General features: G+C 46.3%; 1 long non-coding RNA gene across 6 annotated transcripts in view; it reads left to right on the plus strand.

Moving 5' to 3' along the window:
• Nucleotides 1-726: 726 nt before the first annotated feature.
• The window catches only part of Gm35460, a 32,059-nt gene continuing 9,657 nt past the window's right edge, over nucleotides 727-23,128 (plus strand). For 2 of the 6 annotated variants that reach the window (XR_877875.1, XR_386739.2), the window contains exons 1-3: nucleotides 727-859; nucleotides 6,339-6,412; nucleotides 9,007-9,194. This is a non-coding gene — a long non-coding RNA (predicted gene, 35460). Of the gene's footprint in view, nucleotides 860-6,338; nucleotides 6,413-9,006; nucleotides 9,195-22,821; nucleotides 22,914-23,128 lie in introns of those variants that run through there. The other 4 variants (XR_001782728.1, XR_877877.1, XR_877876.1 and 1 more) reach the window with 4 other exon arrangements.

Genomic DNA, 23,128 nt, shown 5'->3' on the forward strand with positions numbered 1-23,128 from the left:
GAAAGGAATTGAGAACCGGAAGTGAGGGAAGGCGGAGCCTGCTCAGGCCCCTCCCCTCAGCAATCCTCTGCTCCTGCCTTCCCTGTTAACTTCCACAGTAGCCCTCAAGTTGTCTGCCTCCCTGTGTTCTTAAAGCCTGGGGTCACTTTCTAGTTTACCTTCACACTCCACTAATACTTTATTTTAACTTAAAACAAACGACTAGTTCTCACTTCAGGTTTTGGGCTAAGGCCTTTCTCTATACATGTCTATACTGAATGCACCGCACTGTCATCTTTCTACCGTGGTGTATACTCACAATGCCTTGATTAATATATTCAGATTATTAAAACAGCTCTGTATTTGTTGATCTCACATAAGAAATGTAAACATGTTATACTATCACACACACACACACACATATTTTAGTTTTAAAGACCTCTCTGCCTCCTCACCCTGCCTTTTGGCTTTGAATTCTTTACCAGAGACTGAAAACTGGACCGAGTTAAAGAGGCAAGAAGGGACAACTCCTCGGTTTTCTCCGAATCGCCTCTTATTTCCGTCTTCCCCACCGGTGATACAAATTTGATACAAACTTTAAGCAACCTACTGTTATGAAATCCTTGCAAATAGCAACGTTGGTTTTTCACGCATATTTTATCGGCTTCTGTAACATTTAGTTAAATTATCTAAGAATAATATGTGCAGCTGGCATAAACAGGCTGAGTTCAAAACAAATGACTCTTGGTGAGCTTGCCGTTCAGCCAAATGGGAGGACGCACGGTGCACCGCATCCTGGCTGTGAGCGTTTGATGAGCCATGAGTGCAGGCAGCATGTTCTACAAAAGGATGGATGGGGCCACTTAAGCCAGTGAGCCAGGTAAGTACAGGTTGTCCTGAAAGTTGTCTTGATATCAGTAATAATGACGAAATCTTACTGAAGGCTCACACTCCTCCCGGCACCATGCTCAACGCTCCTATAGGCGTCTCAGTTAATGGTTACACGGAGAACCTCATGCTGGCCCCATTTTATGGATAAGAAAAGGGAGGCTCAGTGGAGTCTTGGCCCTTTGCACATCTCAGGATTTCTATCATATTTCAAACCTGCACGTATTGCACACAGCATTGCTTATTTATAATTGTGAGCAAATGTACGCACAAGACAGGATCTGGAATCTGGGGGGGGGGGGATATTTTCCCACAGTTGGGAAAGTGTCCCTGAAAGGCCAACTGGCTGGCTGATTTTGGGTGATTTTCTGAGGTTTAAGAAGTGGGAAGTGAGGTTTAAGAAGTGGGTTTGATGTCCTTAGAGGCTGGAGAAGTCCTGTAACACACGCTGAAGGAGGCCCACGCCTGGGACTGGGACGTGTCAATCCATTTCCTATGTCATTCGAGTCTGAACTCTCAGCCAGTAGTAGTCTCCTGTAGCTCAACCTGTCTGCTTCTGTTTCAATAGAATCGGTGAAATTTCATTTTTGTTCTTTTTTTTGTTTTTGTTACATTTATTTATTTTATTGAGTGTGTGTAACCCATGCCCTGTTCACATGTGGAGGTCCGAGGATGAGTACTTGTTTTGCCTCCCCATTCACCATGTGGGTCCTTGAACTCAGGTTGCCTGGCCTGCCAGCAAGTGCCTTCACACACTGAGCCAACTTACCAGTGCTTATTAGAATTTTCTCTTATCGTAGTTATAGGATAAAGGGGAAAACAATGTTATACTTTCAATACCCACCCCCACATAGTGACAGTCCAGCCGTAGGCCAGCTAGGCAGAATGGACCAAGTATAGTAAATATAGCCTGACATCATAGCCGTACCAGGAAGCCTTCATTGTAAGCCTCCCTTTGGACTGCCCTTGCTGAGTGTCCATCCTATACACCCTGACCTCAGAGCTGCTGATGCCCTGGCCCTAGGCTCCCAGGAAGACAGCAGGATCTGGCTCATCCTTGATGTGCATTTCCTCTGTGTTCCTCACCACGCTTCAGGCACACTTGCAGCCTGGATGACGAACCCAGAAGAACCTAAGTTCTCTCGTAGACCATGGTAAGCCTTGTTACCTGAAGAACTACTAGCCATAGTCAAAGCCTGGTTTCTAGGAGAGCTGGGCTTTCTCACACAGATCCCGGCTGAGACCTGGGGTAGTTCTGTCTGCAGCGGTATTGGCTCCTGAAGCTAACTCCTGAATGTACACTGCCTGCCTCTGATCACTACTGTGAACAGACAGAGGTGAAAGCCTGTCTGTTCACTACTGTGTCCTCAGCACCTAAAGCTGTTTGCTACGCAAGCAAATGTCTATTTTCTCTATTTGGCAGGACTGTATTTGACTGGACCTCTTCTGGTTTGGAGAGTCTAAGCTATTAGCCATAACATTTATCCACTGTATATATATAGTTCTTTCTCCACATTGTGTGCAGAGCAGACTGACACTTCTCTTATGACTTCCATGCATGAACAAGCCTTGTCCCCTTGCCCCTATTTCCTTAGCTGTCCCAATGGGTGCATTCTTCATGGCTCCCAGAAATCTTCTGGCTTCTTGTTTCCATAGATTTCCCATTGTAAAAATGTTCTTTGTCAGCGATGCCCACATCAGGACAGAACTGCCTTCTAAATATTTATGCTTCTGTCCAGAGACTAGTACTGCTATCAACTTGGTCCTAGAAGCACTTTTTACAAAATGGTCAGTGGTTAATGCAGAAACGTATAACTGATCAAAGAACGGAGAATAAGTGACTGCATGCTTAGCTCTGAATGCGATTGGACATTGAATTAGGGGAGGCAGACAGAACAGCACCGTGAAATAGTGTCTTCCAGACATAGCATGGCAGGTGCACCCATGAACTCAGTAGCTGTGGTTATTTGCACAAGACCTGCACAAGATGGAGCCAATCAACCTGCAGCCTGGACGGAGGACCGAGAGGTGCCACACCTAGCTGTCCTCAGCCAGTGGTAGTTGATGAGCTGGGGGAAACAAGAGTCAATTTCCTTTGGGGGTGTGACTGCTGGTAAGATGCCCACAAGCTCTAGTGGGTGGCCCTGCCCCCATGCCTATTTAGCAACATTAATTGGATTTAATGAGTTATAAGACAAAAAGGCAAGAAGCTGAGAGGGAGTGTGTGGGAGGGGTCAGAGAGAGCCCAGGGTGGGGGGTGGGTGGGTATGATCAGGATACATTGTAATCAGGTATGAAGTTGGCAAAAAAATATAAATAAATGTGTTTTAAATTAAACGAAAAATTTAAATCCCACATGTATTCGTTCAGCCTTTTTTTAAATAAAATATTTGACCACAGAAGGCTTTTATTATGCAATACCTGTTTAGAGCCAGTCCTGGTGGGGCCACCCCTAAGCCTGTACTGTTTACAAACAAAGAGACCCTTATTGATCACATTTCTGGAAGCTACAGAGTCAGGATGCGGACAGCTTCCTTGTGTGAGGAGGGTCTGCTGCTCTCTGTGCTTCCAAAGCGAGACACAGTGGCACCTGCCTGGATCCCAGCACTCAGAAGGTGGAGTCAAGAAGATGAGGAGTTGAAGGCCAGCCAGAGCTACAGGAGACCCCACCTTGAAAAAATAATAATCATGAAAAACAACAACAAAAACAAACACGGGCCTTTAATCCCAGCACTCGGGAGGCAGAGGCAGGCGGATTTCTGAGTTCAAGGCCAGCCTGGTCTACAGAGTGAGTTCCAAGACAGCCAGGGCTGTATGGAGAAACCCTGTCTCAAAAAAAAAACCAAAAACAAACAAACAACAACAATAACAAAACAAAAAAAAAAACAAACACGGTGCCTAGTGCTGGGTCCTCACACAGCAGGAAGGCAGGTGGCAGTTTCTCCTTTCACCTGTTAGAAGGGCACTAACCAGAGTAGTGAAAGCAGATCCTCCAAGGCACAATAGTTCCCCAAGGGCCCAGCTTCTGAACATGCGCAGGAGGGATTATTTCAACACAGGAATGAAAACAAAATAATAAAGCTACAGCCAAATTAACTTTGGTTGCACATTCAACGTAAGAAATACATTGTAATGTATACAAGGAAAGAGATACATAATGTCTGTAATAGGGGTTACAATAGGAACGAAGCAGTTTCTGCTCATGTCGACTGTATTCTTAAACCGTGTTCAGCAAATACTTGGGCAGCCCTTGCTTTTACCCCCAGTTTTCTGCCAGCTGTCAGAGGCAAGGAAGACACCTCTTAAACCATAGCAGCCACTCCCGTGAAGTACAGAAAGAAACTGTGTTCTTACGTGCTGTGGAAGAGACACAGCCCGCACTACCAGAGTGTGAAAATACGGTGGAAACCCACTCCAGTGACTAACTGCTACTCACCGAATGAGCAAATTGGTCTGCCAAGTGGGGATGGAGAGTGTGGGGGTGGAGCTGTAGCTACAGATGAAAATACTCCAGGAGCAGGAAACAGCTTGGGCAGAGGCTCTGACGCAAGAACAAGGGCACCAGTGGAGTCAGAACCCAGGAGGACCTGGGAATGAACAAAAGCCATATCATGCTGGCCTCAAAGGTCAAAGGTCAAGCCAACGTGTTGACTTTTATCCTAGGGGCAGAGGGAGTTGCTAACCTACAGAGAATGGAGATGCAGTGAGCTGGTCAGCTACACAGCTGCTTACTTTAAACTGTCCATTGTGTAGCACTTTGTGTTTTTATAAAGTACCTCCCAAGTGTTACCTATGGCTCTCCTACAGCAGCCCTTTGGTGACCCAAGACCTGTATTGATGAAGATGGGTCATCTGAGGCTCAGAGAGGTAAACGGCTTGCTTAAGGATGCACAGTGAGTCAGCCAGGGGACACATCTAACATCCCAACCATCCTTCTAAGTAAGGCCAGTCATGTGGAAGAAGCACTGGCTTTTTGTGGCTTTGGGCCTGGAGTCTGGGACCTTGCTGCCCGTGAGGCCCTTTAGCAGAGGATTGTGTATAGGACACTGGTTACCTCCTCTGGCTAAATCGCAGCCTGGTAAATCCTGATCGGCCAGGGAGCTCCAACCACACTGCTTAACCTCGTTGATGCTCTCAAGCCTTAGTTTGTAAAATGAGATGATCGTAGTAACTCACAGGTTACCGTGACAGTCGGAGGGGAGAGTGGAAGAGTGTAAGAGTGGATGTTAATGTACTTGGCACTTAGTAGGTGCTCAACACATATCAGCACATTTCCATTTTTAAAGAGAGAAAATAGGCTCCCTTGTGTTTTGGCAGCGTGGGATACACTGAACGCAGGAGTTAAATGAAGCTCAAATGCCTTCATCACAGGGTTCATTGTATGTGAAATGGGTTGCATCCCCTTGCAGTTTGCAGAGGTATTGAGGAGGGTGAGGACGAGGATTCTTCTTGGTCAGGAGGCTCCTGTTCTACCTGCAGCATTTACAGCTGGCATTTCTTCCTTCGAGTCTACGTAGGGAGTTCTGCAGATAGCAATTGCCCAGGAGCTAAGTGCAAGCGTGTGACTTCAGCTATCCCCTCAACGTCCTTACGTTGTGGCTGTGAGATCAGTCTAAGAGGGCAAGAGCCCCAGGAAGCAGCATTTAAAGGTCCTCCGGAGGCCTGTTAAGCATCGATGGAACAGTCCTGCTGGGGGCCGGTAATGTGGCTTAGTCGGTAGAGAGCTTGCTGAGCGCACATGACACCCTGGGTTTGATTCTCAGTACTATAGAAACCATACAAGGTGCTCCACTCCTGGAATCCCAGCACTTGGGAGTTGGCACAGGAGGTCAGATGTGTAAGATCGTTCTCATAGAGAGTTCAAGGCCAGCTGGGATATGTAAGACTTTGGTTTTGGGGTTTTGGTTTTTGTTCTTTTTCCGTTAAATAAATATCCATCGAGGAAATTGAAGAAGGAAGAATAATGAAATTTGGGAGTCCAGAGTCAGGGAGTATGTGTGAACCGAGGGCCTGAGGATCCTGGGCCATGTGTGATCTTTCTCATCTAAGCCAGTGTGGACCTTCATGGGAGCCTTCACCCACCGCGGGGCTTGGCTTGAACACATTCTAAGAAACCAGCATAGGTTCCTGCTGACTTTGTATATGACTTTGATCTTAAAGAGATGGGTCTGCTAGAAATGGGTGATGGGTTGAACAAGGGTCTCAGAGAAAGGCAGACAATTGGATGCTCAGGAATTCCTGCCTCTACCCTGACTTATAACCTAAAATACATGTTGCTTGGTGACTGAGCAAACACACACGCACACACACACACACACACACACACACACACACACACACACACACACAGAGTTTCATTAATCGGTACCTTACTACATATATGATGCACTCTGGTATTTGATTTTTCTATTTCATTCTCTTTCATTAAATTGATTTCGTGACTGCTAACGGATTGCAACCTGTACTTTAAGAAGCGTTGGTCTAATGGATGATTTGTCCTTGAAGGTGATTGAGGAAGACGCTGTCCGTGAATAATGAAACTCGGGTGAGTAATACCAAAGGCTGAGCTGCCTGGCTGTGCACTTTAAATGCTTATAGCAGACCCACGATCAGACTTTCTGTCACTACTGAACATTAGGGTTTGAAATAATAAAAACAATAGCAATGTGAAGAACAGCAACGATATTTACTGCTGGGGCTAGGCATTTGAGTGGAATACGAGTCTGAACAGCCCCGATAGGAGTTCATAACCCAGTGGGAGAAATGGGTTGGGCTGAGGTCTGAAGGGATGTCAGGTAACTAACTCATCAGATGAAGCTGATGTTAGGTGACATCTTGCCTTTGAAATAGAAACCTCATGGAATAATAATTGAACATAGGGCAGCTTTAAATATATTCAGCATATCAACTGGGAAATATACACCACATTCTGAAGCAATACACAGAGGTCCCTGTGTGCTGGGATAAAAAGAAAACACAAATGCACAGCGCTTAAGGGGATGTTACTTAAGGGAGGTCCATGGGCTCAGGAACCAACAGCATGTCACACGAGCTAGTTTAATAGACCAAGAGACAGAGGAGAGAGCCAGGCCTCCGTGTGTAAGGAAGGTAGAGCAGAGCTCCCTTCCTGAGTTCAGGAGACACCAAGTACTACCAGCTCTGTGGAGGGCCGGAGGCTTTCCTCCCAGGTAGACAAGTAGCATGAGAAAGATTTTGTTGATGGGACCCAAAGGTGAGAAAGAATCACCTTTGAGATTCCTGAGCCTACGTCATAAACACAAGAGAGAGGCTAGGTCCTCCCTAGTCACCAGAGGTGGGAACTCAATTGTAGAGAAATAATAAACTTGCCTATAAATGAAGAACTCACAGGGTTCAGCACAATGCTTTTCCACGGCCAAGGCCATGCCACTCGCTAGAGTGCAAGACATTAACCCCTGTTAGAGATGGACTCACAATAAAAATTGCAAACTACAGGACGTGAGCCACTGTGGGAAAGAGCGGCCAAACAACTTCCATGGAGAAAATTATATGTGCTTTACTGCTATTGACATGACGAGTGTAGATATTTGTGTGATAGAATGTGGTGTGTTAATATATGTATATATTTTATAGTGATCGAATCAGGATAACTGGAACATTTATCACCTCCAACACACACACACACACACACACACACACACACACACACACACACACACACAATTATAGTTAGTCACCCTGCTGTGCAATCTAACTCCAGAATCCATTCTTCCATCTTTTTAGAAGGATACATTGATACACTGTCTATTTCCTTTGGATATATATCTGACAGAAGGATTTCCAGATCTAATTAAACATATTGAGTGGCTCCAACAGGAAAGACTAAGTCTTAAAGACAAGAATAAGATAATAAGCTAGCAGCAGGGTGGTAGTGGCACACACCTTTAACCCCAGTCCCAGGACAGTTAGAGCCTACACAAAGAAACCCTGTCTCAAAAGGAAAAAGAAAAAAAAAGACTTTAAGATAAAAAATTAGGGGGCTGGAGAGTTGGCTCAGTGGTTAAGAACACCAGTTTCTCTTCCAGAGGTCCTGAGTTCAATTCCCAGCAACCACATGGTGGCTCATAACCATCTGTAATGGGATCCGATGCCCTCTCCTGGTGTGTCTTAAGACACCCATAGTGTGCTCATATACATAAAATAAATAAATCTCTTTTAAAAAGATAAGAAATTAGAACTTCTAAAACAGAACAATGTTTAAGTAAAAAGAACCCAGTGTAAGGGTTAAACATCGAACAATATCACTGAAAAGAACGTTGGTGAACTGGAAGATTGTATTGAACACAACTCACAGAGTTAAAGTCATTTGCAACGGAGAAGCTAAAAGATGTGAGGGACAAAACAAGCCTAACAGATATCAGAGAGTCCAGAAGGGAACAGAGAGTCATGGAAACAGAGCGGAGGAGTTTTCCAGTATGGAATGCAGGGATGAAATCTTGGTTAAGAAAGAAAGAAAGGAAGAAGAAAAGAAAGGAAGGAAGGAAGGAAGGAAGGAAGGAAGGAAGGAAGGAAGGAAGGAAAGAAGGAAGAAAAAGACAATTGGATTTTTTGAGCCAAAAAAATAAAAAATAAAACCAGGCTGACACCTAGATACATTATAGTCAGACTACCGAACACAGAAGGCAGCAGACTTACAGGCTACTAGCATAGTAGCAATCAGACAGGCCCCAGGAGTCATAGACACCAGATAGTAGATGATTACAGTTTCAAACTCCTGGAGGAAAGTTACGGTCAACTTCAACTTCCAAACCCAGACAGTCATCTGCTGTTGGAATTTATGGTTCTAATAAGCCTGTATAAAAGACACACAGTCCAGATTCTTTATTTATAAGTCATATGCCGAGATTGGGCAGATCTAGGGCGATTCCAACTTATTCCCCAGCTATAAAGCCCTTTGTTACTTGCTGTTACTCCTGGCCACGTGGTTCTGGTCCATAGCACCTTCCTCCTCCTTGATCTTCCTCCTCCTCCTCCTCCTCCTCCTCCTCCTCCTCCTCCTCCTCCTCCTCTCTCTCTCTCTCTCTCTCTCTCTCTCTCTCTCTCTCTCTCTGAAATCTCCCTCCACTGCCTAATCACAGGCTTTCGTCTTGTCTTGACCAGGTAAATTGATGAGAAGGGTCACAGGGCATCACTTGAGTACTTCAGCATCTGCTTGTGAAACCACACCATGAAGAACCAGTCTTAGCATTAGAATACAAGCAGCATCTGACCAGTCCACTACAGTCATCAAACAACAGGAAGAAAAAGATGACTGCCAAGCTTGTAATTCTAGCACTCTGGAGTCCGAGGTAGGAGACTTGCAAGTTCAAAGTCAGCTTGAGCTACAATGATAGGAATCTGTCTCAAAAACAACAAACAAACAAACAAACAAACATAACAAGGGCCGGGAGCAAGGGTCAAAGTCCAATTCCAAGCTATCTTTGCTGCACACATGCACTCTACAAATGAAGAAATTAAAATAAAAACTACTTCAGTTTCTAATGAAAGAGAGATTCCTGTTCACAGATCTTTGGGCCTAACAAACACAGAAGTGGATGCTCACAGTTAGCTATTGGATGGATCACAGGGCCCCCAATGGAGGAACTAGAGAAAGTAACCAAGGAGCTAAAGGGATCTGCAACCCTATAGGTGGAACAACAATATGAACTAACCAGTACCCCCCGGAGCTCGTGTCTCTAGCTGCATATGTATCAGAAGATGGCCTAGTCGGCCATCAGTGGAAAGAGAGGCCCATTGGTTGTGCAAACTTATATGCCTCAGTACAGTGGAACGCCAGGGCCAAGAATTGGGAGTGGGTTGGTGGGGGAGTGGGTGGGGGAGCGTGTGGGGGACTTTTGGGATAGCATTGGAAATGTAAATGAAATAAATACCTAATTTTAAAAAGTGGGAAAAAAAGAAAAAAAAAAGAATTATTTAAATAAAGAAGATAAAATATTAAAAAAAAAAAAAAAGATCTAGGGCTTACAAGATGGCCCAGCAACCAGTGTTCACTGCTCAAACCTGATCAGTTGAGAACAAGCCTAGATTCCATGCAAAGAAGAGGAGAGGCTCAACCACACAGAACCATCTTCTGACCTTCATACATTCAGTTGTGCCACAGGTATGCACACACTTGTGCACACGCTTGCACACACGCGTGCACGTACACGCACACACTGTAGCACACATAGTGAATACATTCTTAAAGAAAACACAATAGAGTAATATTTAGCACATTGTGCTCCAGCAAGAAGGCTATTGAGCCCCAAAAGAAGATCTGCACCATTTGAAACAATAATACGTAAATAATGTGGTAACTATGGACATAAGCTTGGGTAATAATGATAATTCTGGGAGAGTTTGAAAATATGACAAAATTAAAATCCTAATCAATGAACACACAAAAATGGGAAGCCCTGCCTTGCCTTCCAAGTCCTCCCGCTAGAAATCAAATCGACTTTAGTTTCTGTAAAGTAAACCGCAATGTTTTTTAAAAGCTAAAGGTTAGATTGGGGAGCAGGGATCATTCAGTCATCAGAGAGCGTGCTCTCAAAGCTTGAGGGTCTGAGCCCAGTCCTGTAATCTGAGGGGAAAGAAAGCCTTGTGTGGTGGGTTCCAGAGCTAGGGAGGCAGAGGCAGCTGGACCTCTGGTGCTCTCTGACCAGCAGCCTAGACTAACAGGTGAACCCCAAGCAATGAGAGACTCAAAAACCAAAGACACACACACACACATTCAAAAAGTCAGGGTGTCTCATTTCTCTAAAAATATAACGTTTAGTTTCCAAATGAGGAGACAAGAACATTTTTTAAAAGATTATTTGTTTGTTTGTTTGTTTGTTTAATGTATATGTACACTGTAGCTGTATGGATAGTTGTGAGCCTTCATGTAGTTACTGGGAATTGAATTTAGGACCTCTGCTCATTCTGGTCAACTCTGCTCGCTCAGTCCCTGCTCTCTCTGGCCCAAAGATTTATTATTATACATAAGTACAGACACACCAGAAGAGGGCATCAGATCTCATCACAGGTGGTTGTGAGCCACCATGTGGTTGCTGGGATTTGAACTCAGGACCTTCGGAAGAGCAGTCAGTACTCTTACCTGCTGAGCCATCTTGCCAACCTGAACATTTTTCTTTAAGAGCAGGGAAAAGATTGGCACAAAAGAGGAAAGAACAAGGAAGAAAATGAAAACAAGATGGGATAAAAAAAAAAAAGAAAGAAACTGAGGAGGTGACAGTAGAAATCTGTCTAAGTGCATCAGTCACGAGAAGGGAGGCATGTAGCATGTGCCTAGGAAGGGGGCTTATCCAGGTCTACTACAGAGCATCGAGCCAAGCAAAAGCCTGCAGAGATGGGGGGGATGACCTCTGCGCCCATTTCTAACTAAGGAGCTCTTGGCAGCTGTGAGGAGGGATGTGTGACCATTAGTGGGTTTCCCATGCACCCGTGGACCATCCCACATCTGTATACATACAGACAGCACTAACTGGACTTAGTAGGATCTTTAAAAAAAAAAAAAAAAGACATGAAGTTAGGAGGAAATGGAAGCATTGGGGAGGTTACAGGGGACCTGGTGGGAGAAATAGAGAGAGAGTGTGTGTGTGTGTGTGTGTGTGATATTTCGTTGTGTACATGGATTAGCTGTAATTTTTAAAATTCAGTAATAAAATAATAATCCAGGTCTAACTCTGCTCACAAAAGTTTCATAAAACATGGAACGAGCCATAAAATAAGAGTAAAGCATTTCTTAGAGTTGAAGGGGGAAAAATAACATTAATTAACAAAAAGGGAGAAAACGAGTTGCCAAGCAAGATGTGTTATAAAGGGATAGTGGGGGATACCTTCCATTCCTGTACTCAGGAGACAGAGGCAGGGGCAGGGGAAGGGGCAAGGGCAGGGGCAGGGGCAGGGGCAGGGGCAGGGGCAGGGGCAGGGGCAGGGGCAGGGGCAGGGGCAGGGGCAGGGGCAGGGGCAGGGGCAGGGGCAGGGGCAGGGGCAGGAGAGGATGAGTTCGAGGCCAGCCTGAACTGCAAAACCAGCATTTGCCTCAGACAAGTTAAACAAACAAACAAAAAAACGGTATGTTATAAAACTATTAATCAAAGAGAGGTTGGGCTAACGATATTGATATTAAACAAGAATTTAAGAGAAAAAAACAGTAACAAGGAAAAACTAGGACATTGGTTATTCATTAAGAGAACATGTCAGTAGGACAACTTGCTAGTCAGGAGACTGGGACGCACAGCCGTGGCCACCTGAGTCTAGCCAGGTCAAGCCTCTCTGCAGTGGCCATGTGCTGAAGGATGCAGTCTGTCTTGAATGCATTTACCCTGTCTTGTCCCTGCCAGGGCAGGGGTGCCCAGGCCACCTCTGAGCACCAAGCCAGAGCCCTGTGGAAACAAACGAGCTGTTTTCCTCCGTTATTAATCACAATCATCTGGTCCAGATGTGTGTTTATTGCAAACTTCCCACATGTGGATTTTGCAGAGTCGGGAGCAATAAGAAGAAACAGTAGCCAGAGTTCCCCAGTGGTGAGCAAGGGTAACAAGGTGGGTTGGAGAAGAACCAAGCCTTTGTGGGGGCTCAAAAGCATCCAGCACTGTTGACAGGTTCCAGAAGCTCACTTCTGGGAGTGGGAGAGAGCTGGGACTCAAGACCAAGGTGGAGAGCTTGGTACGCATTCTGTAGAAGATCATGGACCACTAGTTAGGATGTCAGGGAGCTGGATGAGGCTTGCTATCCGTTTACGTCCTGTCTCTGAAGATGCTTGAATCCTGGGTTCCATCTGTCCAGATGCATGCAGATGCTCATAACTGCATTCTGGACATGTCTCCTCTTTTACATCATGTCCTAGCAAGCTTGCCGCACTGTGATTGGCCCACATGACACAGCAGTGTGGCCTGATGGGTCCCATCTTTCAACTCTGCCCAGTATACCCTGGGGCTTTGGCTCTGCCCTTGATGTTGGCCCAGTTTTCAGAGCTTTTAGCTGCCCACCTTTTGGAGAGTTCATGAGCTTGCTTCTGTCCTGCGCACTCTTGGGATATCTGGCAGGCTTTTTTGGGGGAACTTTTTTGAGTTTTCTCTCAATGGAGGTAGACTCTCTGGAACCCCATCTGGCCACAGCTGAGTGAAGCAGAGTCTCTTACCTGGAGCAAAGTGGGCCAATCAGATTTCTGCTTTAGGGAGGTGGGGATTTGGATGGATATGGCCAGACACCTGGATGCTTATGAACACTCACACTAATGTCACCAAGAAGAAAAAGGACAGAGGCGTTGGTTTCTCAAGGTGCAGGGCTGCCTTTCCCCCTCTCCCCCTCCCTCCCCCCCCCCCACAGCTGTCTTTGTAAGACAACTCATGGCTGTGTGCAATAAATATTACTTTGTGCTGAAGTTCCAGTCACTCTCTATTCTTCACAGGTCTGTTGACATCGCTTAGTTAAAGAAGGGATCCTCCACCCCATCAGTGGTGTATGGAATGAGGGCTCTTAAAGGTCCATAAGGGTACTTAACCTTGGGGTGAAGTGTCCCTGAGGAGCCACAGACATGGCTAGGGCACTAGTTGGTGGCTTCCATTGGAACGGTACCTCTAAGGTACCTAGGTCATGCCTAGGCCTTATTTTCTGCCATGAAAACACCTTTGGTAGAATCAAAGTTGAATTATACAATTCATCATATTGGGGCCCTTAGAATCCTAACAGATCATTGGTGGATGCTAAAATCACTAGGTGATGGGGTAGAGAGATGGCTCAGTGGTTGAGAGCACGGACTATCTCTCCAGAGGGCCCAGGTTCAATTCCCAATACCAGCATGACAGCTCATAACCACCCATAACTCTAGGTCCAGGGTATCCAATGCTTCCTGTGGGCACCAGGCACTTAGGTGGATGGAGCATAGACACACATGCAGGCAAAACAGCCATACAAATCAAATAACGAATTAAACAAACAAACAAGCAAAACCCACCACTGGATGAAAGGAACTAGGACATTCACGCAATCTCAACGACCTACCTATAGAAAATATGTTACATAAAGGCAGAAAAAATCCCACCACGTTAGAGGAATCTAGACGATCTAGCTGATGCAACATTACAATGGTTAGACCATTCTTGCCCAAAGCGGCAGGATTGACATGTGCTCCAACGTTCTAAGAAGCACACATCGCTGGGTAATGATAGTTCTATCCAAAATGCTTAGCTTATATTTATTTATGGGAAAGCATCAGACAGGTCCATCCTGAGGACTTTCTAAAACTGTCAAATTCATGAAAACCAGGAAGGAAGGAAGGAAGGAAGGAAGGAAGGAAGGAAGGAAGGAAGGAAGGAAGGAAGGAAGGAAGATGGAGGGAAGGAAGGAAGGAAGATGGAAGGAAGGAAGGAAGGAAGGAAGGAAGGAAGGAAGGAGTTAAGAAGCTATTTATAAATAAAGAGGCAGATGATTACCTGCAACCTGGGATCTTGGAACAGGTTAAGGTAACTTTAAAGAATGTTACTGGGACAATAAAAAAAAATGTCAGTACAAACTTTGTATTAAATAAGTGTTAATTTTCAGAAAATGAACGAAGACTGGAGAGGTGGTTCAGTGGTTAAGAACACTGGCTGTTGCTCTTCCAGAGGACCTGGGTTCAAATCCCAACACCCACATAGCAGCTCACAATGGTCTGTAATTCCAAGATCCAACCTCCTCAGACAAACATACAGGCAAAACACCAATGCACATAAAATAAAGATGAATAAATGTTTTAAAATATAAATAAATGACAAATTTCCTGAAAGTGGGCTGGCTCTCTGGGTAAAACTTGCCACCAAACATGATGACCTGAGTTCAGAGCCCATATGGTAGAAGGAGATAACTGATTCCTACAAGTTGCTCTCTGACCTCTACATATCCGTATGACACACGTACACACATGCTCACACGGTAACTAAGTGAACGTAATCTTTTAACCCTCTAAAAGTGCACTGTGCAGTGATAGTAGAATGTCCTTGTCTTACAAAATAAAGATAAATGTTGACGGTTTTAGAGGTGAACTGTTAACCCCGTGTCAGCACTGGGCACAGGAGCGTCTTGGGGAAGAGAGAAAGCAAGACAGCAAATGTGGGGGTTACAAATTTGTGAATCGGGGCCAGGGATCCCGGTGTTCATTAAATTAATGAACTGCTGTGTAGGCATTTTTTTTTAAACTTTTCAAAAGGAAAAGTTGGAGAAAATCAACAGCTTTAAAGGAAGTCCAACAACCCGTAATGAAATAACGGATCTAGTCAACGATAGTAAATAGCTAGCCGGGTGGGGTGCGGGGTGCGGGGGGTGGGGGTGGGGGTACAAAGCTGAGGGAGCTTTGTAACAGCTAGAGCCGGCTGACAGCAAGCAAGCCACTGACTAATCCTAATATTATAAAGAGAAAGACGCCAGGAATCCACACAGTCCTGATGGGAGGCCCCAGGAAGTTCACAGCACCTGTAAGATATTCTTGCCAAAAAAACCCCAAACCGGAAGCCAAACAACTCTAGAACCCACCAACTTAAAGGGACAGAGAGGTGTGTTGAATGGTACCAAAGGGATGCAACGGGTGAGTTCCAGAATGAAGGACAAGTGGTGTACAATTTCCTCAGTAAACCTTGAGAAGAAAGAAAGAAGCTAGGCGTGGTGCCATGTGCTGTCCTTCCAACTACTCACGGAGGAACGAGGGTCTCTTGAGCCCAGCAATTTAAGGCCAGTAAATATGGGAAATATAGTGAGACCCTGTCTTCAAGGCAGAAGAGGAGGAAGAGAGGGAAGGGGAAGTAATCTCTTAAAAAAGGAAATATATCGGCTATGTGAGTCACAAACAATGGTTGCACCTTGGTTAAAGTCAAATAGAGAAAGGCTGGCGCAGTGACTCCACAGTTGAGGACCGTGGTTGCTCCTCTACAGGTTTGATCCCTAACACCCACAGGGCCGGATCGCAACCATTAGTAACTCAAGTCTTAGGGCTCTGACGCCCTCTAGCGGCCTCCAGTGGTACTGCATGCTTGTGGTGCACAGACATGCATGCAGGCAAAACACCAGCACACACAAAACAAGAAAAAAATTAAAAAAAAAAAAATTAAAACCCCCAACAGGGAAACTTGAACACTGAGCTGTAATTGGACAAGATTAAGAAATTACAGTTGGTTTCCATAGGGTGAAATGATAGCATGTTGTGCTTAGGTTATAAGTCTTCATTTTTAGGAATATCTGAAATATTCATGGGTGGGCTGATTTAATCTCTATGGTTTGCTTCCAAATGATTCTGGGAAAGGGGACTTGGGAGTAGAAGAAATAATATTGGTCATATGTTAATAATTGTTGAATCTAGATAATAAGTCTATAGCAAATATATAGATACATCCATATATTGTGTGATATATATATATATATATATATATTGAAATTATCCAGAATAAGTTTGTTTAATTTAATTTAATTTAATTTTATATGTTCTTAACTACTGAGCCATCTCTCCAGCTCCAAGTTATTTTTCTTTTTTAAATAAATAAATAAATTCAAGTCATCTCAGTATTTTCCCCAACTCTTTTCCCCAAGTAGACTCTTGATTGTTGTAAAGAATAGATGTTCTCCCAACCCTAAACAGGACACACATGCAGTCATGGAGGACCCCAAAGGGCAGGCTAAAACACAGGTTACCACGAAGGTTCAACCTCCCCTGGGAGGACTTGATCTGAGATTCTATAAACCGAGAAAGCTATGTCTTGTCTGGGTAGTCTTTGCCCCAACTAAGGCTACTGTGTTGGAGCTGAGACCGAAGGAGGCAAGCAGCTAAGATGTCTTCCTTGGGAGACTTTGCCCAAGGTGAGGTCAGGGTCCAAGATGAAAGGATGGGTTCACCACTGACTGAGATGGATGTTCTCAAAAGAGAGTTAAGGGGCTTCGGGGGCTGACTCCCATCTAGTGCCTTCTTCCTGGTGACCCAGTGGCTCTCACCATGGGAATAGCACCTGATCCATCTTCCCCTCTCGAATCTTCACACAACACACACACCCATCTTCCTCCCGGCCATTCCCCTTCCCTTTCTCTTTGCCCCAATCTTATATCTTTTCTCCTCAAGCTCCTTTGGTCTTCACCCTCTATTCTTTGTCCTCCAGGCCACCAGCCACCAGTTCAGGGTCCAAGAGAAGGACAGCTTTTATGTGGCTTGTAAAATTCTATTATATCTGTGTTCAAAAGCTAGCAGCTGAGAGACACTGGTAATAAGTGTGTTATTAAGCGTGTAAATACACTTCCACCCCAGGGCTTCCGAGAGGGTGGGGGCCAGGTCCACAGCTAGGGTGTCTCCTTTGCACACAAGTCCCTTTCCAACGTGTCCTCCACCAGGGCTGGAACTCAGTGCCCAGGCCCTGTCTCCTCCAGGCTCCGGCTACCTTCGTCCTGCAGAGCCTAGAGTCTTGGAGAAAGGGGGCGGGGGAGAGGGCCGAAGAAAAAAAACATTAGGAAAAAATACTCCCACCCAGAGAGCCTTCTTTCTGCAGCACTCAGGAAAAAGGATGTCTCACAGGGGACGGGAAGGCGAAATTTTTTCACATCCAAATGGATTGCAATTTCCCTCCATTTAGCACCTGAAGGTAATTAGCTCGAAGAGACTGCCGAGTGCGAAACACGTTCACGGAACATTAACTCTCACACATTCTCCAGTTGCAGGGAATTAATAGGAAAGATTAAAGTTTAAAGAGAGCAAAATGCCATTACCTCGCCAGCCACCTCTCTCCGCGGCAGTATCCAGCCCCCGAAAACCTCCGGCCACCGCCTAGGCCAGGGACTCAGGTCTTAGCCTCCAGCCTGGCTGGCCCAGACATCTAGGTGTGTCCATCGGTCATGTCAGCATGTGCTCATGAGCATGCGTGTCAAACAGGGCCATCCTGACCCCTCACCAGGCCAGTAGGGCTGGCCCCCTCCCAACCCCTGACATTGGAGGGAACAGGAACAGGTGTATTCGCCTACAGGCCAACACCTCGCACAGAGGCGTGGCCTGGGAGAAGAGCTGTGTTGGGAGGGAACCACTAACCCACCAACCAGCAAGGGTTAGTTAGTTCTGAGACTTGAGAGTAGAGAATGTCACTTGCCAGCTTGGCCAGCGATGGGACAGAGGACGTCACTCCCACCGCAGTGCAGGGGAGGAAGAGCGGACCCCCCCCCCTGGGCCCCACTTTCTCTACACACATGTGCACACACTCCTGCTACCTCTCTCACACATGGCTTTTGCACTTCGTGCCTTTCTTTTCTTTTCTTTTCTTTTCTTTTCTTTTCTTTTCTTTTCTTTTCTTTTCTTTTCTTTTCTTTTCTTTTCTTTTCCCTCCAAACTTTATGAAGGCTTCAGATTCTAAAGGTTTCCATGTTGCTCGAGGATTCTAGGAAAAGATGTTGCTCACAGAGAGGGAGATAGAGAGTAGGAGAGAGAGAGAGAGTGTGTGAGTGTGTGTGTATGTGTGTGTGTGTGTGTGAGGGAGAGAGAGAGGGAGAGAGAGAGAGAGGGGCAGAGGCAGGCAGGAGAGAGAGCGCGAGATGAAATTGAGACATGGAAGAATTTATTGCCCAGAAAATTCCATTCTGCTATCTGATTCAAAAAGTCCAGTCCCCCCAGCTTCGGAAAATCTATTTTCCACATTTTAATACCCTGCAGAACAGTCCTCATAACTCATCCGAGTGTGTTAAGCACAGTTTTATTAGATCTGAAACAAATTTTGGTGGGGAGATACTATAGGTCATTAACCATGGAGTAATTTTATCCTTGTTTCCCTAATGATGCCATAATGGCGAGCGAATTTCTTAACTAAAGACCAAAGAACATTTTGAAGGTCAGTTTCATCTGTGAGCTCCTTCAAGCGCTTCTCAGAGAAGATTGGAAAACTCGCCGATTTTTTGAAGAGTCATTAATAATGTGAAAGCTGAAAGCACCCTCCATTTGCGTTCCTGCTTTTTACCTTTTAATTTTATATCGTCCCCGCTCAGAGCCCTGCTCCCACTCCTTCGCCCTCCTCTGGACCTCCCGCCCGCCTGCCCACCCCACACAGGGAGCAAGGATGCTGGGTACCAGGTACCAGACTGCCTGTTGTGGGGAAGGTAGGGGCAGCAGCCAGGAGGGCAAAAAGCTTGCAGAGCCAGAGGCACCCCTCTCTGACTTGGATGCCCCTGGCCCTGAGATGGTGAGGGACATCGTTACATTTCCAGAGTGTGGGTTTTGTGTGAGGGTATTGTTATAGGCCTGGTGTGTGGGGATGCGCCCGCATGCAAATGTGTGTTGTGGGATACTGAGGTCTCTGTGGCGCACACACACACACACACACACACACACACACACACACACATGTTTAAACCAATAGTAACTCAGCCATCTGTAGAGCTAGGTAACCCCCTGCAAGTAGGCAAGAGAAGGCAATTGGAAGCTACCTGGGCAGGGGGTCGTATGGGGAACTTTTGATCTGTTGACAGGACGGGAGGGGGGTCTTCCAACAAGTATGGATGCCATGTGATATGTTATAGAATGCACAGCTGTGAGGTATGTGTGTGTGTGTGTACATGTGTACAAGCCTTGAGGAATGAAGCTCAAGGTAAGAGCTCCAAGTTTTCTACTTGCTAGTAAATATCTAAACACAAAGCAGTGACCATTCCCCCCCAAAACCTCACTTTAGGTCTGCTCACTCCTCTTGTTCCTTAGGCCTAGAGCATCTCACCTCCCTGATATGTCACTTCTTTCAGGTTCTTCAACACCTAGCAACTTAGGTACCCTCCTTCCATCCCAAGCCTGACTCCTGCGCCCCCTTCCTCCTCTCTCATCAGAAGGCTGCCGTTGCAGGGTGCCCAGCTCAGAGCCCGGATGGGCCAGCGCTTCAGTGTGTGTGGGTTTGGGGAGGAGGGGGCGGTGTGGTGACACTCTGTGCTCCCAGATGTGGTGGCAGCGATAATTCCAATTTTATGCCTTTGTTATGGCTTTAATCACTTTCTTTATGCGTTTTGTTCCAGCGATCAGGGAGAGACACCTGATAGGCAAAGAGGATACCAGGGGAACCATTTTTATTTGGAATGTGGTGAGAAGTCTAATTAGAATCTGAATTCTGCTGAGCCTTGAAATGGCCAGCACTTTATCCTGATCGCCTTAGATATTGTTTCGAGTCAATCATCTGTCATGGTGCGCCGGCGAGCCTCTGTTCACGCCACACTCCCTCCTGCCGCAGGCCTGGCCAGGGCACTCGGGGGAGGGGAGAGAGGCCACCCTCCTCACAGGAGGCCCATCTCTTCATCTTCCCAGGGCCCCCTTTTTTTATGGCTCCCCCCACAAGGCCTAGCGTACTAGAATTGCCAAGTCTGAGTTCATGGTAATGGGACCTACAGAGAGGATGCGAGGGGCTTGTGCTGGACCAAGGCGGGATTGGGGTGGGGCCAGCTCCTTTGAGGGACCTTCTCCGTGCTCCTGGCCGACTGACCACGTAACCACCTCTTCGTCCATGTCCTCTCTTGTCTCCTTACTGTACCCCAAGCAGACCTTATCTCTTCCACCTGCTCACCGCCAGGTCCTACCTAGACCAGGCCCGGCCACAGGTTCAGCTCCGTTGTATACTCTAGTCCTGCTTCTGGGATGCTGAGCCTGTGTAGGATTTCTGCTGTCCCTCAAAGGCCCTGACTGGTTTCTCTTCCTCCAGAAAGCCTTTCCTGACTATCTAAACCCACAGCATTCGAGCTTTCTGAGAGAAAGCCCAGCCATCTCGCTGGCCTCGGCTGCCCTGGCTATACAACCTGTATGCATGATCTTGTGCTGTACCGCCAACCAGATGCCCATCTTTAAGTACTTTCCAAATGCCCTCTTTTGTTTGTGTTGATGTTTAAATCTCTTTGATATCTGTGTATGTTTTCTGTAAATTACATCCCTTCAAATATGGCAAAACGATATTAGAAATAAAAGTTAAAAATAAACGTTACAAGCTGGGCGAGGTGGTTCATGCTTGTAATTCTAGCACTATAGAGGCACAGACAGGTGGATCTATGAGAGTTAAGGCCAGCTTGGCCTCTATAGCAAGTTCTAGGCCAGCCAGAGATACTTAGTTGAGACTGCCTCAAACACACCTACAAGACACATGCACACACAATAAACGAGCAAATAAGTAGATAAATAAATAAGTAACTGTTGTCCCTAATGATAGTTTCATCTCCCTAGCTATACCATGTGCCCTTGAGAGACGTGCTATCCTTCTCCGTCTCCTGCTTCTTAATACACACAGAGAACCAGCCACACAGTGGGAATGGAATCACCACCTAACAACATCAACAACCACAAAAATGAAACCAAGCAAAGATTCTTGGGGCCTCCGGCTTCCCCTCCCTATCCCTCTCACCACACACACTTAGCATGTGGCACTGCCAATGATCCAACGAACAATGTCACTGTGAGGGGTGGTCTGGATGGTGGCTCCTTGGAGAACCAAAAGAAAATAGTCCCAATATGGTCTGTTAGTATTGGTCGAGGTACTTGATGTCCAGCTGGTGAGTGTGCCCCATGTAGCAAGGTCCTACTCATGGCCAGTGTCACTGTGAGCCTTATGGATGGCCAATGTCCTCCACAGACTGTTGAAGTGGCTGTCATGACAGCAGGAGGTATAGCCAAACCTTCCTATGGAGAGGCACACAGACTTGAAGAGCCCCACAGAAAACCAATCTTAAAAGAATATATGTTTAACCGTGTGTGTGCATGCGTGCGTGTGTACATGTGTGTGCGTACATGTGTGTGTGCGATATGCGTGTATATGCAAGACAGAATTGTTTTCAAGAAGTCACTTCTTTCTTTGCAACGGGCGGGGTCTAGGTCCTTAGGCAAGTGCTCCTTGGCCATAGAAGATCTGTCTCCATCTCCCTATGTGGTCTTTGCATCAAACGCATTCCTGATTTATTCATTTCTGGGCACTCTCTCTCCCTGTCTACTCCTTAGCACTCCCTGGGCCTGATCTTAGGGTGGCCAGAGGAGGTAGTTCTAGGCACAGTCTAGCACGTTGTTGGACTAGAGGCCAGGGCTATAGAGTACCTTATCAGGACTCCTATCTTATGCCCTCCTGCAGCCCTTATCCAGGATAACCCATATGGGTAGGATAGGGAAGACAAGAGGATCCAGACTAGGGTCTTTATTGACGGAGGGAAACAGCACCATGATAGAAGGCCTAAAGGGCAAGTTTTCGAGTGGGAAATTGCAATCATCCTCCAATACCTAGGCAAAAATTAATCTATTAGGTGGTGATGGTGATGGTGATGGTGATGATGATGATGGTGTGTGTGTGTGTGTGTGTATGTATAATGGGGGGTCAGTAGATAAGGGGCCTGGGTCCCTGTAGGAAGAGACAGGGGCCCTGGTACCCATGGCCTGCTCTTGTAGCAGTGCTGGCTGCAGGTGTGTGGGCACAGGTGGAGGGCACACTCTACTTGGTATCGCTCCATCTCCGTGAACAAGGAGAAGCAAGCTCAAACCCAGTGATGGCATGTGCCAGGCACCGATCTCCCGAGTGGGAAACCAGAGATGCCAGTGCTGTTGAGGGACCTAGCCTCTCCCCATCTCAGACACCCTCGAGGCTCCGTCCTCTCTGTATACCGAGCTTGTCTGCTATGGGGGTGGATGAAAAGGAGAAACTGTTGGATAAAAAGAAATTTGAAAAAAAAAAAAGTAAGTGAAATATTCAAACTGGAAAGTGATATTATAGAAACTGCAGCCCACGGCTCAGTGCATTCAAATTTATTCAAACTCGGTGTCTGACAGTGATGGATGCAGCAGCTTTTCCCACAATATGGAGAAGGCGCGGGGGCATTTAGGACTGTGGGTCCCCTCCGGGAGGGTGGGGGCCCACACCACCTCCTGTGCCTTGCCCCTCCTAAGTGGGAAGCAAGGTTCTGAGACCCAACTCCTCTGCTCTCTGACTCCCCAGCCACTTCCTGTATCCTGGAATTCTGCAGGCCCTGGGGAACCTGGGCATCACCAGCTCCAGAACTTGTGGTTGTAACTGAGGACAGGGTGGAAGGTGAGAAGGAACCCCAGTGCCAGGGGTAGGGGTTGGGGAAGGGGGTCATGCTTGCCCAGGAGAAAGCTGGATACGGGTTTGCCTGCATCCAAGAGCCGAGCATGGAGCACGGTTTGCGGCCAGATAAAGAACATGAGCCACCAGGCATGGTGGCACACACCTATGATGTCAGCATGCACACAATAGAGCAAAGAGGATCATGAGTTCAAGGCCAG

This window comes from Mus musculus, chromosome 19 (assembly GCF_000001635.26).
Source record: "Mus musculus strain C57BL/6J chromosome 19, GRCm38.p6 C57BL/6J".
Classification (NCBI taxonomy): domain Eukaryota; kingdom Metazoa; phylum Chordata; class Mammalia; order Rodentia; family Muridae; genus Mus; species Mus musculus.